Raw genomic sequence first — 14,372 nt, 5'->3', positions numbered from 1 at the left:
GAATACTAGATCAAAATTGTCCTTTGAGAAATTGCCATCAGAAGTTTTTTTAAGGCTCTGGAACTTAAATAGAATTCTTCCCTGCAGAGGAGTGAGATGTTATGCCCCTCTTTTGACCAAAAAAAACAAAAAAACAAAAAAAACAACAAACCTGAAACAGACATATTGGTGCAACATTCCGCTGTGATTTAAAAGAAGCATTGCATAATTTCTCTGTCACACAGATGTTGCTTTAATTACAAACAAGGCACAGTGCAGGAGTCTGTAAAGAACAGGGAGATCAGTTCCCTGCCTCTTTGGGGGCTATAATTATGTTCTCATGCAACTGAGCAGGTGTAAACCACTTTAGGTCACCACCACCCTTTTCTCCCAAGCATTCTTCTTTCTTTTACTTTACTTCTTTCTATAACTGCTTTTCCCTATTATGTGCATGGTTTGTGGAACAGAGTAGGTGCTTGACTGATGCTTGCTGAATTGAATTGATTGTTTCCATCTATCCCACTTTACCAAAGCTTGAAGTCCTGGACAGGTAGGTGTATGTAGCTGGGGGTGATGAGAAAGAGGGGGAGTGAAAAGGGCTAAGTTGGAGGGGTAGGGGGAAGGGCCGGGTTGTTATCAAGAAATGGTTCTGATTTTCTACGTTTTTTTCATTCACCCCTAGCTGATTAGACCACTTAACAGCAGTTTTCAGGTCTGCCTAAGGGTCTCAGAAATACTACATTTGTAAGATAAAGATTAAAATTTTAAAAGAGCAACAATTATTTATCAGGGAAACTATATCATTTTACAAAAGTGTAACTATGTGATGAAAGAATATACATCCTGTTTTCAATATCATAATTGCCTAATAGATTTTGGTTTGTTTTAGCATGTTGAGAATAAATGATTTCTAAAGAATCATGTTTTCTTTTCACAGAGCAATTATACATAAGCCCAAATAAAAGTAATTTCAAAAATCACTGATATTTAGGCTGTCATGTGTTTACCTTTACCAGTTGGTAACACAGTCATCCAGAAATATGAATATACTTTATGTTTAGTGGTTCCCAAACTTTTCTACCTATTTTAACATAAAAAAAATATTGAGGATCCCCACACAATAGTAGTGACATCAAAGGATCCATCTACTGAGAAAATAGATATTTCCAGCAATGCAGGCACACAACTCCCTACTTCTGGAGGAGACTGAGCTTGGTGGATCACTTGAGCTAGGGAGTACTAAATTTCAGTAGATTATAGCCAATTAGTGTCCTCATTAAGTCTGACATCGATATGGTAAGACAATGGGAGTGGGAGGCTACTAGGCTGTCTAAGGAGGGGCAGACTAGCCCCTGCTAGAAATGAGAGCAGGTCAGAAATTCTGTGCTGACTAGCAGTGGAATTGGCCCATAAATAGCTATAGTACTGACACACAGGGACAATCATTCTCCCAAAAGGAAAAGAAAGGCAATATATACTGAGAAAAAGCTACTATGACCTTACTATTCTTTACATGAAGTTGCATTTTATTAATCACATTTGTTTCTGTGTACTTTTAAAAGATTGCAATATATACATATAAGACAAAATTTTTCTCTCAACAGAAGGTATATCTGCTAAGTAAAGTGTATCAGGTACACATAGATCCACAAACCCCTTACTATAACTCCGTCTCTGCCACCTCTGCCTTCAGCAAGGGGTATGGGGCTCTCCATATTGGGAAACATTACTTTTTAAATATGTGTATATTATGTCACAAAAATGCTAATTAAAAAGAAGAAAGGTGAATGTGATATCTTCCTGGTAATGTCAGCAAGTATAATAAATGTTAACTACAATAATTTGTGACCTGTTAGTAATATGGACACAATGGGTCACTCATTTGTTCAAAGATTATTTTGAGAGTGAAGAAACACTGTCCTAATATTAGCATAAGATTTTCATGTTTTCTATTATTGTTCCTTACCAAATAATGTCCCTTCTTAATCATTAATGAATGAATAAATATGATGCCCTCTGGATGAAATTTAGAAACATAGTGTATTACACACATATGTGTATGTGTGTACATACATATGTTGCTTGCTTACATATATACTACAGCTAAATTCACCACTTCACTTACCCTTTTGGAAGACAATGATTATGGTAGAATAAGGAAAATTGTTATTCATAGGTCATTAATATCCAAAGTAAAATCTATATGAATTATTTGATAAAAAATTAAATATTATGGATGAATAGTGTATAGTATAAATACTTCTCTCCCCCACTGAAAATGAAGTAGCTTTTTCTTGCAGGGGAAACTGTGTGTATGTTTTCTAGTCGATGAATTATTAGCAAATTATTTTAACAATAAAAATTGTAACCTCTAATATTATATTAGTATAATGTGCATGTTGGCATTATGCCTGGTTTTGAATTTAATTCATGTGGCTTAAGAATTTGTGTCACTGGTAACAAAGGTACCATGGCATTATTAGGTTTAGTTTTGCTTTAAAAAACCACCTGTCTTTACCGAGGCAATAAAGCAAAATAACTTAAGAAAAATTATTTTTGGGCAAAACTAGCAATTATTTTCTGTGAGTAATCCTTTATACTTATTTTTATTAATTTTGTAAATTCACCAGAAAGTTATTCAACATGTTTTTTCAATAATTTTGTCATATTTTATAGTTCCCTAGTATATGTGAGTCTGAACAGTATTATATTCATTAGATTTGGTTACAATACTTTCAAAATACAATTAAAATAATGTCTCTCCTAACTTCATTGTTTTGCATCATATAAAAAATTGCGATATTTTAACTTCTAAATTTACTTAATATTATGGAAAAAACTACCAATGTATTTGTTGTATAACATATTCACTATGTTAAAAATCAACTTGAAATTCCATTTTGCATTACAGTTTTCATGTACATTTTTTTAGTGAGAATGCACTCATGATCTTGGTCTTTGGGCCAATTTAGCAACAACAAAACATTTGTTCACTTTTTACTTGTTAACTCATGTCTAGGGCAATCACCTATCTTTCAAGTTTTACCTATATCTTCAACTTTGTTGAAATGTGTTAAAATTACAGAATTTGAAAGCATATATTGGCTTTTTAAAAAAAACAAATAATGACAGACAACCAAAGTCAAAGAAAGATATATTTTATAATGTAATAAATTTTAATACCGGTCATCTCCTTCAAAAATCAATGTAGAGCAAGCAGAGAATCGAAGTATGAAGCAATTGAGTTGAAACATAAGTCCCATTTCATTAAAAAATGAACTTTTATAAGAAAAAAGAGCAAATTACCCCCCAAAACCAAAATAACACTATTGAATGAACTTGTATACAGTCCCAGCCCCTTAGAAATGTGAACCAGATTGTGACAGATCTTTAATGGGAGGCAAAGGAATTTGAATTTTACCAGTTATGTAAAGCGTAGTCTGAGAATAGTTATTAAGGACATGAGTGTTATATAAGATTTATGCCTTAGAAAAATTTTTCTGCAATAATATAAAGATAGGATTGGAAAAGTAAAATGGAAAAGTCAGGAAAATAGTAGACAACTGTCATAGGTTGAGCATGTGGTGAGATGAGGCCATTATTGTCATTCAATCAGTTAACAATTATTAAAATTATTATATTCCAGACCCTATACCTTGTAATCATCGTAGCATGCGGAGGGAGTAAGGACTGAATAAGAGAGATTTTATGGAGGGATAATTGAAAGAACTTGGCAACTGATTGGATGTGGAAGTGAGAAAGAGAGAAGAGTCAAAGATAACACCAAGTCTTGGAGATGGTAGACCTGGTAAATGCTAATGTCTTGATAGTCAAGTCAAAAGGAGGAATAGGTGTCAAGGTTGAAATGACAACTTCAATTTTGTGATATGTTGAGTTTAAGGTACTAGTGGATGTATCCAGTTGAAAATTAATTATAGGCAATTGGAGATGTAGTTCTTTTGCTCAGAAGTCAGAGCTAGAGAGATAAATCTATGATGCAATTGTATAAATGTAATAGGTGAAGTTGTGAGAGTGAGTGCAGTGCCAAAGGAAAGAGTATAGGGAAAGAAAAGAGGGCCAAAAATAGTGCCTTGGGGAATACTTACATTTGGTACAGGAGGAGGAGGAGGACAAGGAGGAGGGAGAATACAGAAAAAAATGAAGATATGGTTAGAAAGGTAAAATGAAAACCAATTGATCAAGTATTGTGTCTCTGAAGTAAAGAGAAGAGAAATGGGAGAACAGGGAGAGCAAATATTTCTAAATTTAACACATTTCACATTAAGCAAATCTACATGAGACAGACCAATTCTGTTGATAAATGATAATATCCAATTGCATTTTTTAATCTCCCTTCTAAGCAGAGTTCTAAGTGAAGCACATTCACCGTGTCCATCACTGTTTCTGTAATTTGCAGTTGGATTGAAAAGGTTGATAGTCACAAATACGCCTATACCATTACAAATATGACACTTGTCTAAGCTATTTAAAATAAAGATATCAAAGGCTTTTGTTAGATCAATATAATAAATCTTTTCCACTATTTTTCAATTGATTTGCTGAATATGGGTAAAGGGTTCAACCCCGTTAGGGCTCACATGTTTTCAAGATAATAATAGCTTCAAATATCACTTTTCTTTCAAAAACATTGTGAGGTACATAGTACAATAGAATTTTCATGCCTAATGTAAAGATTATGAAATTAAGGCTTAAAGATGTTGTTTCCTGACTAAAGTTGCATAGCTATAAAATGGTAACAGAGATGATATTTGAACCCAAGTCTTCTTAGTTTGAGCTCATTGCTCATTCCATTATAACAGACCACTTCTTAGAGTTTATAGAGATCTTAGGATCGTAGAGTTAGACTTGGAAGGTTAAAGTCCATTAAGATCAGGAAACTGAGGCATAGGGAAGTTAGGTGACCTGCCCCGGGACACATCATGATAATCTGAGGCAAAACATTCAAACAAATCTTCTTTACTCTTAAGTCCAGTGCTGTGTCTGCCATGCCACCTAGATAATTTGTGATTGCAAATTTTTTTTCACATTTTTATTAATGATTTTTATACCAATCAGTCTGTCAGTAAACACTTATTAAGCACCCACTATATGCCAAGAACTGAGCTAAGTACTGATGGTACAAAGAAGCACAGAAACATGGTCTCTGTGCTCAAGGGCCACACCTTCTAATGTAAAAGATAACATAAAAACAATTACGTAGATTTAAGATAAATACAGTATACATGGGGATAATCTCAGAGGGATGACACCTGGTGGGGAGGAGAAAGTGGGGAAGGGCACTGGGAAGAATACCAGATTATACCTCTTGCAGTAAGTAGGATTTCTGCAGTCTTGAAGGAGTCCAGGAAAGCCAGTAAGAAACAGAGGTGAAGAGGGAAAACATTCTAGGAATGGAAGAAAAGGATTATCATATAGGAGAAATCGCAAGAAATCCAGTGTTGCTAAATTGTAGAATACAGGGAGGGGAGTAAAGTATAAAAAGACTGGACTAGAAAAGTAGGAAGGAACCAACTTATGAAGGACTTTGAAAGCCAGAGTATTTTTTTTTTATCCTGGAGGTAATAGAGAGCCTTGGAGTTTGACTGAGTGATTTAAAACCTATGGAATATCCAGTTCAAGACGGGCTGTTGGTGACACAAAACTAGAATTGAGGAGAGAGGTGAGGGGCAGATAGAGAGATCTGATCTCATCTACATAGAAATGTTAATCATAGCTGATAGATCACTAATTGAGATGGAGTAAATGAAGAAGAGAGTACACAACAGGGTCTTGAAGGCTACTGTGGTTAATGGGCATGACCTGGAGGAAGACCAAGCAAAGGAGACTGAGAAGGAATAGTCAGTAAAGAACAGAGAGAGAGAGAGAGAGAGAGAGAGAGAGAGAGAGAGAGAGAGAGAGAGAGAGAGAGAGAGAGAGAGGTGTTACAAGAAACAAAAAAGGAATCTCCAGAGTACATCACAGGAGCGATATTCCAGTGTACATTTCTGTGACATTCCAGGAGTATATCACATTTCTAAATATATATTATTTCCCTTCCGTCAACTTAGCAAATTATTGTTTATAACAAAGATTTTTAAAAAAAGAATAAAAAATTTCAGCAAAATTAGCCAACACATTTTCTCTCTCAGTATATGCAATATTCCATAGCTGTAGTATAATAAATAAAGAGGGCAATGAGGGGAGAGAGGTGCACAGAAAATGCATTTATAAAGTTTTGATTATAAATGGCTTTTGACAGTATCCAAAGAATTAAGTATACCTAGGGCTTTCAGATTCCAGGGCCAGCTCTCTGTTCATTTTGTCATGCTTTCTCTTGGTAAATACCAACAAGTTAATTTAAAGCAATGTGTTGTGTAATACTCAAAGTTTTATTGATTAATATTTATCACAAAATAATCCTATATAAGTGTTGGTGAATATTCATGATAGGCAATTGCTAGTTCCTATGGAGCTCTTATTTTTAACTCAAAAGAAACATGGCCAACTTCTAATGGTCTCTCTAGTTACTGCCTGAATCTAGCTGTTTTAAGAAAAAAAAAGTTGTTTCAAAAAATGAATAATATTGGAGTTGACATTTCAAGAGCACCTTAAAGTTTACAAAATGCTTTCCATACATTATCTCATTTGATCCTAATAATACTGTGAGATCAGTGGTACAGGCATTATCACACAGATTATTTCTAAATCTATATAAATTTATATTAATAACTTTGCATAGATTATTTGATTTGATCCAGTCATCTTGAGAGATAGTTATCATGGAATTATCATGGACATATTGTAAAAGTATTATCATGGATATTTCATAATAAATAAAACCACTTGCTCAAGGTGCCATAACTAGAGAGACTCTAACACCCGGGTATACCATGGCTCCAAATCTACTGTTCTTTCTACCACACCACACTATCTCTCAAATGAAAGGATCATCAGTATTTTTAGGAATGGCATTGGAGGGGGTATGGAGGTGAGATATATAGAACTTAGTGTCTGTGGTGATCAGTGTGTCAGTGACAATTTCCCTGCCTAAATCCTTTCAAGTATCTATTCCCCTTGGCAGAATTTTGCATTCAAAGTCTATCTTTTTATTTTGTTGTGTTTTCCAGCCTCTAGAACCCTGCTTTCTTAACTATGGGATGAACAAACACATTATAGGAACATTTAGTGAGGTTGAAAAAATACCTTTTCTCTGGTGTCCTTATTTATTCCTTAAGGCTAATCTTGCACAATCCCTCAGGCTTTCTTTTCACCTGTCAGCGTCCTAATGACATGTAAATGATTTTGTTTGAAGTAAAGTGTCATTAAGAATAACAAAAAAATCATATCTGGGGGATCATAGTAAAACTTAAACTGGTCCCATAATGAAAGAATTGTCTCCAGAGGTGGCATGATTAATTAATCAAAAGCAGTTTGTGAAGTCATTGTTGGGGGATGGGAACAGGGAATCCTCAATAAGGTTAGACAGCTGCCATATTTAAAGTTATGTAGGAATCTTAATATGCTTCCTGATGGCTTGAGGGAATGAATAAAAAATACTTTATCATAATAATAACTATAATAACTCATTCTGTTTCTTAAAGAAGGTAACCTTTACTTTGATGACTTTTTTTTAAACTAGGTAATAAAGTTAATTCTATTAGAATTCCTTTTAGTTAAATTTAAGTTATTGTAATATTTATGGGTAGTTGTGACAATCATGATGAAATATTTAGATAGCAAAATGCACTTTTAAATAATAGAAAATGTGAACTCTAATTAAAGATTATTTTATATTCTAATTTATTCTCTCTTGGTTTTCACTTTCATTCTTATCTACATATTTAATGTTATTGCCAGTTTTGTAAGTTTTCTTAACTCTTCATTCAGATCTCTTTGAAAATAAATAATTTGAACCTTGTGAGTACAGTAAATAGATTTAGGAGTTGCATTTAATGGAAATGTCCATCAAACTCATAAGAAAACTTCTATAAATTAGCCTTTAGATAGTCTTAGGATTTCCTCATTCTTAATAATTTAGTTATTGATATCAGAGTGTTAGTTTGGATTACTAAAAGAGAAAATGAAATTTAAGAATATAATGGGTTATTAAAATATTAATACTTTATGAAAACCCTCAAGACTGACCAAATATCCTGGAAGATTTACTTGACTAATATGTTTGTTTTACTATAACAATATTGAATTAAAATAAAATTTATGTAAGCATTTATTCTTAGTCTGATACAGTATTGGAAAGATTACAATTATTCATAATACACTGCTCCCCAGTTGCAAAATTTAAAAAAAAAATAGTTTCCTCTTTTAAGTAATTTTTAACTCTGTCAAAAGAGGTAATTTACTAAATGGTCAGTACCTTAGCATTTGATATTTACTCACAACACAAGTAGCACAATCCCAAATAGTATTTAGTTTGTAAGATTTTATGTCTTAAGATACCAAAACACATTTCTCGTATAAAATAAGAAAGTATCCATGTTCAACCTGTGATCAACAGCTTCTTTTTTTTTTTCCCACTAGTACTAAAAGTCATTAGAAAAAACTAGAAGAGATATGCCTTTAGAAATATTCCAAACCAGGCAGGCACTGGTTTAGTCCAAACGGCATTACTTAGAGCCTTCAGGATTCCAACTTGATTTGATTCAGAATTTTGGAGGTCTTCTCCCAAAGTTATTTATTGATTGCCTCCATTTCAGCACTTCCATTCCCCTACACCACCAACATTAATAGTGGGAATTACATATCTGCCCCTATCTTCCTAGGGCATTGCAATTTGAGAACCATTCCTTTTTATGCCTTTCTGTCTTAATTTCTCCCTTTATTAATTTAGGAATTAGTTTTACTAATTTATTAGTGATATTTTACAGATCACTATAGTTTATCAATTTCACATTTCACAAAATGAAATGCAAAAAATTGTTTAATATAATGACCAGCTCAGACATACTACTAGCGTTAGTTACTCGATCGTGAAAGGAATGTGCACCAACAACCACTGATTCAAACAGCTGACACTGCCTTTTCCAAAAGAATTATTTATGTTAGGAAAGTGGTAGTGGTAACTTAAAGTAATGTTGCTAGAACATAAAACTAATGCAACAGGTTTTTTCCCCTTAAATGTAAAATTATAAAAGTATATTAAATGATTGAGAGATTGTTGAATTTCATTTGTCTTTAAATAGTGGTTAGACTGTGAAATTCTTTCATTTCCCACACTCTCACTTTGCACAAAATCACCCCAAATCAGGAAAAGCCCTCTAATCTCTGACTCTGTAGAGCCAGAGATGCTGCATGTTCTGATTCATATCTATAAGATGAAGTGTACTAGATACTAGTAGTTATGAAGGACAGATATGAAATCCACTGACTTAGTACAATATTTGAAAAGGGTAACTGAAATATAAAATTGTAGCAATTAAAGATTAAATGGATTGCTTTGTTGTCTTTACCATATTCATTTTTGGTTGAATAGTTTTCTTAATGTGATATCACTTTCATTTTCCTACCCTTTATAATATTGCAATGATTGCAAAAAAGTTGATTTGTGAGGTAAATGATAATCTTCCATGGGCAGGTGTCTTCTTTTAAAGCAATTCACTCAATAATTATTGATCTCAAAAGATATTAAATAGTCAAGGCCTTGCTCTGAAATCATTCATCAAGATTATTGACTTAAAAGGTCATATTTATATTTCATATAAATGATTACAGGTACATAAATGTCTAAGAACTTCATTGAACCTGTATGGTGCAATAAGTTAGAAATTTAAAGTGTTGTTATTAGTAACTCCATTGTGTATTTTTGTGAACTTAAAGTTATAAAAGAGATATTAGAAAGTTTTGACTATTATTATTTTTTCCACACTTGTCAGTTCATCAGGGTAGGGAAATTCCAGTGTGGAAATTTCCTCAAGCAGTGTAAATTGGCAACTTGGCTATACCCCCATAAGATAATAGATTTAGAGTTGGGAGAAAACCTTGATGTCATCTAATCTAAATCCTGTATTTTACAACCAGGCTCCGAGAAGTTAAGTGTCCTGCTCAAACTCACCCAGTTTAATAACTAGGCAAGTTATTGAATCTTTCTGAGTACTTGTCTTAGAGACCTGCTTGAGGCACTGAGAAGATAAATAAGTTACTTCTCATGTTCTTAATTTTCAGAAGTCTTCCTGTCTATAAGGTCATTCTCTATCCATCCTGCCACACTGCTGTTCTGCTGTTAACCACTAACAATTGGTCATTAATCATTTAATAAGTACCTACTATGTACCAGGCACTGTACTAAGCACTAGCAGGAATGAGGAATATATGTTGAGATTTTATGAAACACATCAACTTTTTTTTTTAGTAACTTTGATGTTAATGAAAAAAACTAAATATAATTTAATATTATTCAGATTAAGCATTTTAAAAATTTTTAGCAAAATAGCTCAGCTCTTAAAAGTTGTCGATTAACAAGTCTGTCATCATATATCTTTTGTTCTTTTTACGGATGGTATAAGAAGCCACATTATATAGTGCATGCCCTACAGCAAAGCTAGCTATAAACTCTTCAAAAAACAGGAGTCCAATTACAGCCATATTCTGTGGAAAGGTTATCCTTCTGTCTCTTTCTATAACTGCTGGATTACAGAACCTTTGGTTATATGCTTTTAAAACACACACACACACAAATTTAGAAAGACCTTGGTTAACCTTCAAATTATTTTATCCTCATTTGTAAAGTTGTAACTTATGCATAATGGTGTGAAACTCACAGATGTTATTCTGAAAAAAAAATTAATTAACCTTTCTGCCAGAACTATTATATATGCTTTCAGAATTTAAAATTCTGTCTTACTGAATGAAAGAATTGGAATCCATGTAAATAAAAACAAATGAATAATTTTGGTAACTTTTTTTAGAGAACATCACCTTAGAGGCAAGGTGGTATAGTGAAAAGAAATCTGGCCTTGAAGCCAGTTCAGTCCCATCTCTGAAACATACTGTCTATGTAACCCTTGGCAAGTCACAATGCTTTAAGCAACTTTGGTAAGTTAAGGCTCTAAGTTACATAGGTGCCTATCAGTATTGATAAAAGGAGTTTGCTCATCTGGGCGTTCCCTATGACAATGAAATCCAAGATGCAGGCCCTATCCCTGTTCCTTATCTATCTAGTCCAAGGGACCTTCTGGATTGAAATCCTAGAAATCTTTGTCCTATCCAGAAATATTTATGAAGTACATATTAAGTACCTGGCAGAATTCTATGTGCTTGTGGCTATCAATATAAAATTGAATCAACCTGTACCACCAAAGAGCTTATGTTTAATAGCATCTTTGACAGAATTTGGCATGCTGCATTTATAATCTTGCAGGATCAAAATTAAAGTGATCATTGAACTAGTTTTAGCTCACACACAAAACAAAAGTAAGTTTACTGTCAATAAGAAGTATAATTTAATGAATGATTCACCACAGTCATGTTATCTCAAAGTAGATTGAAATGTACACACACATTTATATATGTGTATATATGTGTGTGTGTGTGTGTATGTGTATATCTGTGTATTTATATATATACACATATGTATATACATACGTGTGTGTGTGTGTGTGTGTGTGTGTGTGTGTGTGTGTGTATCCTTTCCCAGAAACATATTACCCCGATGCCTCTTTGTGGCATGGACCTATTGCTAAATTCTCAGTTTTACTTCTGCCATTCTATGGGCTAGAGCAGGGATTGGCAAACTACAGCAAAGAGTCAAATATATCCTGCTATCTGGTTTTATACATACAGTTAGCTAAGGCTGGTTTTTACATTTTAAGTATAACCAAATAATATTTTAAAATGTAGAAACCATTCTTAGCTCCCGTGGACCATAGTTTACCAATCTCTGGTCTAAAGCTAGTTACTGAAGCTTTCAGAGCTGCAGTGATTTCATCTATTAGATATTAGATTAAATAGTTTCTAAAGTTTCTTTCTATGTGCTATACCAAATTCTGCCAGATTTTACCAAGCTAGAAAGGATTTGAGCAAGGGTCCTTTGACGGACTAGATGTCTATTGCCTGAGGACCAGTCTAATGACATTTGAAGAGGCTCCTCACCATTGGCAGATGAATTTCTTTTCAGCCACAGGGATTCCTAAGGTAGGAAAATTTTTGTATAGAAATAGCAATCATCTCTATTTCAGATAGTTATTTAGAATGCCTGTGTGTAAATGAAAATTGGTTTCACTCCAAAGTAGTGATAGCTTCCATATATTGAGTGCCTCAAGATTTTAAAAACATTTTCTTCACAGCAGCAATACTGAACGGTAGGCAATGTAATCATTATGGCTCACCTTTTAAGAATAAAGAAACCAGAATGGAAATTTTTAGGGACCCAGGAAACTCATCACTCAGCAATGTGGGATTTCACAGTAGCAGTGAGGATCAATTAAGAGCGAAGCAAGTAGCTGTTTATTCCTGCTGGCTGAAGCGGAATGAAAGATGGAGAGCCATCTACTCTGAGCGTGTCATGGGTGTCTCCTTATATACAGATTTTACATTATTCAGTTATGTTGTGTGAAACAAAGAAAAGAAAAATGACTATTCATAAAACAGGTGGTTATACAAAAAGAAGAGTATACTCATTGGAGAAAAATGTATATTCTTAGCTATAGGAAATAGATAAGGTAGATAAGGGGTTTATCATCTGAATATAGTTAATCTCACTTAAATCAAAGCCATATACCTTGTTGGGCCAGACAGGAAGGAGACCTTTCCCAAGATTCTGGAATCCTCCACTTTTAGTAACTGTCTTTTGGTATTGCTAAGACGTGAGAATAAAACACTGAAAGACATAGCTCATTTAGAACAAAATAGCTGAAGACAGTGTGCATGGAGTTTCTATGGGAGGGGGAAGGTCTTTGTCTATTTCTCCCACAAAACTAAGGTAAATCAACTTACCCAAGGTCACCTGGCTAGTAAGTGTCAGAGCCTACATCGAAATCAAATCTTTGTGTATCTCAAGAGCCAAAGTCATTGGAGCATAGCTAGACTATTCCACCATTAGTTCAATTAAACTCATTGTCTTCACTGGCTCCTTCTATATAAGATCCCAAGATTGTGGAAGGCACAGTACTTTCTCCAAGGACTCCTTGCCTTCAGTGTTTTAGAGTCATTAAACAAACACTCCATAGAGGTATAACATGCATTGTTTTGCTTTGTTTTTTTGACATGTCACACTGGCGCTTATAATGTCATCTCCAGCAAGTTACCTGCTGTCACCACAGGTGGGGAAGGGGAAAGCAAAGTGAGAGAAATCCCTTCCTCTCCTCTCATAGTCTAAAGGAAGTACTGGAAGAATACCTCTAAAGATGACTATTTCTTTCTAGTTTCCTTATTTTCTTAGTGCCTCCTCTTGACTCTGTGACCAGTTACCTTTGAGGTAACTCCTGAGACTATCAAGCAATCAGAAATTGGTATGTTATCTCAACAAAGTGCAATTAAAAGATTATTTCAGCAATTGGCCAGACCACGTGCAATCCAATAAACATTTATTAAGCACATACTGTGTGCCCAGTACTGAGTTAAAGACTGGGGATACAATTAATAAAACAGGATAGGCCCTGCCCTCAAGGAGCTTACAATTTAAAAAGGCAGAGAACACAAAAAGGAAACAGGAAAGGACAGAGTTGGGGGTGGGGAGGGATAACTGGGAGTGTCTTGTTCTGTATAGTTGAAACCAGACAAAGCAGTAGATAGAAAGTGGAGTGAGCTGAGAGTCCAATTACAGCCTATTATAAAGGAAGGCACTGGGAGGAGTACTCCACCCTCCAGCCCTCTAATCAGAGAGGGGAGGAGGTGTCAAGCAAGGCTTGATTCAGCCACATGGTGGTGAGTTTGGAAGTGATTCTCACACTGGGAGGAGCATCTTGTTCTGTGGTTGAAACCCGGCTGAGCAGCAGATGCAAAGTGGAGTGATAATGCCCCACTGAAGGGACCAGACCACATTACGAGCTCCATGGGGAGTGCTACAATCCAGGAAAGCTGAGACTTCTCCTATGACCCTTTTACCTATTCAATATTTCACATCTATATTCTTTCACCTCTGCAAAGAAGAGAAGTATGTTTTAATTTTTCTTCGGTAGAAACAAACTTGGCCATTATAATCAGATAATCTTTTTTTCCTCATTTTTGCTACAGTTGTTAATCATTAAGCAAAGATTCAAACTAGAAAAGAGACTCATTTCCTTAGAATGTAGAAAATGTGAAGAATAAAGAATAATAGTGTGTGATATAAGCATTGAGAGAGTAGTTTGATAAAATTGGAAAGGTAGGTTGGAACCAGATTATGGAGGGGTCTTGAATTTCAAGCTAAAAAGTTTGGACTTTATTTCGCAGAGAATGAA

At 34.4% G+C, this 14,372-nt stretch overlaps 1 protein-coding gene across 8 annotated transcripts in view; it reads left to right on the top strand.

Moving 5' to 3' along the window:
- ADGRL3 (adhesion G protein-coupled receptor L3) overlaps nt 1–14,372 on the top strand; it is a 943,202-nt gene that overhangs the window by 853,875 nt on the left and 74,955 nt on the right. The window lies entirely within an intron of this gene.

Source organism: Phascolarctos cinereus, unplaced genomic scaffold (assembly GCF_003287225.1).
Source record: "Phascolarctos cinereus isolate Bilbo 61053 unplaced genomic scaffold, phaCin_HiC Scaffold_9;HRSCAF=440, whole genome shotgun sequence".
NCBI classification, from domain to species: domain Eukaryota; kingdom Metazoa; phylum Chordata; class Mammalia; order Diprotodontia; family Phascolarctidae; genus Phascolarctos; species Phascolarctos cinereus.
Note: the sequence above shows the minus strand (reverse complement) of the source record. Positions and strands in the feature narration are given on the sequence as shown.